The sequence below is a fragment of the Streptopelia decaocto genome (assembly GCF_964273445.1).
Source record: "Streptopelia decaocto genome assembly, chromosome: 12".
Lineage (NCBI taxonomy): Eukaryota > Metazoa > Chordata > Aves > Columbiformes > Columbidae > Streptopelia > Streptopelia decaocto.
Genome location: NC_138667.1, coordinates 14,955,260 through 14,961,449, shown reverse-complemented (window position 1 = coordinate 14,961,449; position 6,190 = coordinate 14,955,260).

The following is a 6,190-nucleotide window of genomic DNA, read 5'->3' as shown; positions in this document are numbered from 1 at the left end:
GGATTAGACTGCAGGGAGATAAATCCTCTGTCTATCACTGCATTTACTTGGATAAGCATTTTCAAGTGTGGATTTGGAAATTAGAGAGTTACGCTCTCATTCCTCCTAAAGTCAACAGGAGTTAGATACCTAATTCCCTGGAGCCCTTTGAAATTCTTGTAGAGCAAACATGGCCTTCTTGAACTTATGTATAAGCAATTAAAAGATCAGCCAGCCCTGACAAGCTACTTAATGTGGTCCGCAAAGAAAACGCCTTTAAACTTGTCTAGGTCACAGTAACCGACACGGGAGGCTAATGACAAGAACCTGAGTGAAGATCCTAATTGCAGCTTGGGAGTCCTGGTAATCAGCTGGGGAACTGAACGCCAAGGAGCTGGATGAAGATGCAATTAAGGTTGCCACGAAGTATTGGGATACTTCGCAGTTCCCAGCTGTGACAGCTGAAGAGTTGCCTGCAGTTCCAAAATACCAGCATAATAGTAAAGTAGGAACGAAAGGACAAATATCTTGGCCTTTTCATTTTCCAGACATTTATATCCACTATCTGCATGGAGCCTAAATTACCCTGGCAAAATTCCAAGCAATAATTCTTTTTTTCCCCATCTTTCTCAAATGGGTTTATAAAATACAAATAGGCCTTGCTATTTTGCATTGCACAAGGGACAACAGAATGAACATTTCCACTTATTTATGATCCATCACAGCTTTTGGAGTTTGACAGTTTTACAGCTCCCCGCCTGCTTACCCTGGTCAGTGTAAACACCATGCTTGGAAAGCATCGCATTTGAGCCTTAAACATTGAGTAGACAACATGTTCAGACTCTCTCTGTAAGCAAGAGGAGTCAATTTAAGAAAAAAACAGCTCTTGAAAATCCTGTGGCGGGTATAATGCAGTTCTGAACATCCTCAGGAAATCATAGTTCTAGCGCAGCAAATGCATTTTTCACTGAGTGTGTATAAAATGAAGTACCTTATTAGCAGCTCGAAGTCATAGGGAAGTAATAGAAATTTTTATAGCCCAGGAAGATAACAGACCAGAAAGATGCAATGGGAAACTCATAATTTTAACTTCAAATGGACCCTGGAAAAGCCTTGTTGCTTCCACCACTGCTAGCACAACCAGCGGTGACGGGAGCGGAGGCTCCAGGAGCAATTTTAAAAGTTGGTTGGTAAACCTGGAAGATACTTTTGTAGTGACTGTACGACGATGAAGTAAATGCGAAGCAGTGGGTGAGGCTGTTGTGGGAGGCGGGTGCCACCGCGGGAGGAGCAGCCAGCCTGGGAAGCCAGGCTAGATTAGAAGCTGGGAACAGGGCTTCTGCACAAATGGCTCATCTGTACTATTTGTCTTGCCAAAGACCAGCGGGAGAGTCCTCACAATAGCCCCAAAGGGTCACCAAGAAGATCGTCTCTGCTTTAGTGAAGGAATCTTACATAGGAAACTGAACTTTGGCCACTTTTAACTGCAAGATTTAAAGCATTCCGAAAGTCACCAGAACAGTGGTGGTTCTTTTAGCACGTCCCTTAGGGCACGATTTGTGTCTGTTGCATGTTTATAACACTTGCTGCCCAAGGACGGTATGTTAGTCTTAGCCATTAATGCTACTCATTATTATTGATCTTCTTTTACATCTCTGTGCCTTTTATTCCCAGATCTCAAGAGCTCTCTGCTCAGGTGCTTCATATGTATTCCACCGTTGCTATCTAACGAGTTTTCACTTGTCCTTCAGGCTGCACGTGCCATAGAAGCAAAGCAGTCTTGCACGTCAGGACTGAGTGCAGCCCTATGGAGAGCGTTTTCTTCCTTTTGAGCAATTATTTTTTATTTCCTTTTTAGTTCCTCCTCTCATATTGATCATTATCATGGTAATCAGGCTGGCCTGAGAATTTCCTTACATCAGAGTAAAATTCTCAGGCCTCCATTTTCCCTTTACGATTTCCGTTTCCAGTAGGATGAGGAGGAGGCAGCATAGATGTCATTGAAATATAACAGTATCAGTAGGACAATTCTGTTAGTTATCTTAACAGTGAAATAATTGCAGCAAATCTAATGGAAAATAATTGTAGACATACAGGCCAAGTGCTTCATGTGTTGTGGCATTGCAACACGGGACTGTGCAAAGGTACATTGAAAGGCCTGAATTAGCAAAGAAAAGTCCCCCAGCTCTTGTGTCCTTGCCCTATGGCCACCTCTAAGTGTGAGAATGTCACTGTATTTTCAGTCATATTCATTGAAAAACGTCAGCGCTAGCTGCAAAATATTTTCGAGCCTGTTCTTATTTGCATCACTGTTCATGGCTTGGTTTGCTTTAAAAATAGAATTGTACTTTTAACACGTTGGGAACTGGGGAAGCTTCGGCTCTTCCCCAGCCTGTCTCCCGGGTGGGCTCAGGAAAGCTGTGCGCAGGCTCAGGCTTAGGCTTGAAGTCAGGTCTGCAATGAGGACAGCTGTGCTTTCTCCACAGCTGAGCTGGCTGAGTGGATCTACCGGGTTTTTCTAAGTGAAAACCACTTGGTGAAGACTTCTAGTGTCAGACTGGTCATCTTCCTGCTCTTTCCTACAGGTATTTTTTTCCTCTTTTGCTCTGTGAGTACAATGCTTGTGTTTTATCAGTCCCATGTCTTGGTATTCAGTATGTGCTGTGTTATGATAAAAATTTTGATAAATTATAGCACTAAGTATAGTAATAAATGTAGGCACAGTGTATATGGGCTATTGTGTAAGAAATCAGCTTCTGGTCTGCAGCTTGAAAAAAAAGAAAGGAGTCACGCAACTGTTTTATGTAGAAATATCCTTATCGTGCTGTCATATCGGTTTATTCTGAAATGAAAAAGCTGTAGAGTTTTGTGCAGGAAACCCTTTGTACAGGTGGCATTGTCCAAATGAACCGAGTGATAATCAAAGTAATTTAAAGTTTAGAAGCAGAATAATAGAATCGTGGAAGCTCTGTAAGTTTTTTGATGAGTTTCTTCAGTCTGTTGCACTGACGACTTACAACTGAGAAGTCAGAGCAAAGCAAGTAGCGAATTTGAATAGGTACATTCGTGAAGTGCTTTGGAATCCTAATTTTTAAGTGTATGCGTAAAGAAAATAGTTCTAAGAAACAGGTCTGTTCCTCTAGCCTAACATGCTACATTTTGAGGCACTTTAAAAACCTTTTTCTCTACTGAGCATGCTTCATTTTAAGGTACTTTTAAAACACATATTTCAAATAAGTCTTTGCCTTTTGGCTGGTATCAGTCGTAACGTACAAGCAGACATACACGAAGCGTAGTGCGGGAATCCTCTTCTCTTCAGTACACCCAGTAATTTCTAGTATTTGCAGAGTTTTGCTGGCATGTACTCATGCTAAACGTGTTTATGTTTTTGAGGCATCTGGTGAGTGTTCTGTGATTCTGCGAAGTTCTATTCTGTTCCTGCGGGAATGTTGCGCTATTGGCCATAGGGCTTTATGAGTTGTCACAAAACGAGCAGTTAATTCTCGACATCTGCTGTGCTGGTGGCTGCCAAGTTGTGTTGGTAGTTGGCAAGGAAATAACTATTGATAGGCCCTAGCAACAGGTACTCTTGAGAACTCTTGTTCTGGGAACGCTTAGGCTGTGGCCAGTGTTATTAATGTTGTGATAGCCTTTTAAGTTTATTCATAGGATGTGTTTGTGTCTTTGCACCATCTCTCAGAACCGGAATGCATGAACAGGCTTTGCTGTGCAAGGGCATAGGCGTGTGTATCATACACCCTTCCCTGGTGCCTCATGTTGATCCAGAACAGATGCTTCACTGTCCAGGTGTCGGGGCAGCTGGCGTACACCGATGTGGGACACCTCAAGTACGTGCTCATCTCTAGACCCTCACATTTGCTACGTGTCCTATGTTGGATGTCTGCTCGAGAGTTACATGCATGTAAGTGTGACACATACAATAGTTGATTTCTTTTTAGTAATATACTAACTAAATATTCGTATACACTTTTGATGGAAACGCTTCCAAATTCTCTAATATCTCATGCAAGCCTGTAGGAATACGGTAACGTGGTGTGTGTTTTCGTCGAAGGGACATTTAATTAGCTTAGCATGGACTCAGTATAATTCTGTAAAGAACCAAATTTTCCTGGTTACTCAGTCAAATTTCTGCTTTTGTGATTTGTAGTTGCTTATGATTTTCTCAGGCTCTTTTCCCTGGGGTGCTGGGGCTTTGAGCAAGGTAGTTTTATTGGTGTTTTGAGAAAGAATGTTCGAAAAATCGTCTTGCAATCATGAGGATTTAAAACAGACACTCAGAAGTAGCAGCCAGGCTAACAATACAATTTCAGCATTTTTTCATGTTTTTAAAGCTACAAGGAGTGCTTATTACTTGTGGGGGAGGTACGGATTTGTTGAGAACTTGTATCACTTTCAGACATCTGTGCTTATACCTTAAAATTGTTCTTCTTTAAAATGTTTATTGTTACAAACATTGAATGTAATGAAAGCTGTTATATTTTTAAGAGGGGTTTTGTCAAAGGACTGCAGTTAAAAGAACTAGCAGTAAATTCCGCCTGCTCTCATTCCGACCTCCCCTGTTCATTGCAAAATTAAAAACTGGAAGTCAAGCAATAGAGCCAAATTTGAAAGCTGAATACTGTGAAACATGATGTCTCGAGAAAATGCTTCCTGTTTGACTACAGCAGATTTTATTACATAAGCTGTTAACCTTATGTATTACTGGAAAGGTACATTGTCTTGCCTCTGGATAATGAATCCTCTGTATCACCTTGCTGTTTATGCAGTGTCCTGACCAGGAAAATTAAGCTTTAAATACTGATGGATCTCACTGGTTCCCTCATCTGCAAGCAGATACCTATTATAAAACTATTGTCCCACTTGCTCTAAGGAACTGATCCTCATTTACTTAAAGAACACTTGTGTGAACATATAGGTATAGAAACAGATTTAGATTTGTTTAACCTATAAATATATTGCAAATTTGGAAGTCCTTGCAATTGTAACTCAGAAATCAGATTCCTATTGATGTAAAAACTGTGAGGAAAGGTCATGAGATGGAGATGTGATTGAGTCACTATCCAGGTAAACATTAATTATGAGTCATCTTTAATACCTCCATAGTTACATGTCATTCATCTTTTCATGCCTTAGTTTTTGTCAGAGACTAACAATGCTGTGACTGAAGGAAAACACTTAAGCACATACTTAAGTACCGCTGAAGTTGGTTATTTAAGAATTTAAACATAAGTAAGCATGTGTCTGCTCATCTTCTTCAGCATCAAATCTGTCTTTTCTGTAATGTGACATGTCTGCAGGCTGAAAACGAATAACCAGTTCCCTGCAGGCGTATGGTGGTGTGACAGTTTGCTCTTTAGAACTGGACATTACGGAGTGCAGGGTCTGCCTCTGACTTGATCAGAGCTGTTTTAGGAGATAAACAGCAAAAACTATCTGTTTCCTGTTTTGTTTTCCTGACTATTTTTGAGTGAGAAGCAAAGGAATTGATGTGAGATGTTTGGTTTGCCACGGTGATTCACAGCTCACGAGCGGAATCGCGTCATCAGTGCAAAGCCCAACCCGTTGCTCTTGGGGCTTTCCCCAGGTAGGAGTGCTGGGATGGTGCAGACATTCGGCTCTGCCACCTACTGCAGCCGGCGAAGGTTGTTCTCATTATGAGATATTTAGCAGGTGGACTCCATTCTGACCATGCCAGGCCACACCACTCAGCGATCCAAGGGACGCAGTAAGAATTTCCAGCTCCTAAGAGACTAGAAAGTTCCTTTTCTGACAAGGAGGTTTGGTCCTTTTCTGTATTCTACCATTTATATGGGAAAATGCAGCTGATAACTATTACGGTCTTTCATGTATTGTCTTATACTATATCCCTAATTTGTTGTTGCTTGTGTAACAGTTTTATAATCGCATACATAGACGGTTTTCTGAAATTAGGTTTTCCAGTATCCCGTGTGAGGAAAGGCTGAGGGAGCTGGGCCTCTGGAAGCTGGGGGGAGACTGAGGAGTGACCTTATTAATGTTTACAAATATCTAAAGGGTGAGTGTCAGGAGGATGGAGCCAGGCTCTTCTCGGTGACAACCAGTGACAGGACAAGGGGCAACGAGTACGAACTGGAACACAGGAGGCTCCATTTAAATTTGAGAAGAAACTGCCTCCCAGGCTGCCCAGGGGGGTTGTGGAGTCTCCTTCTCT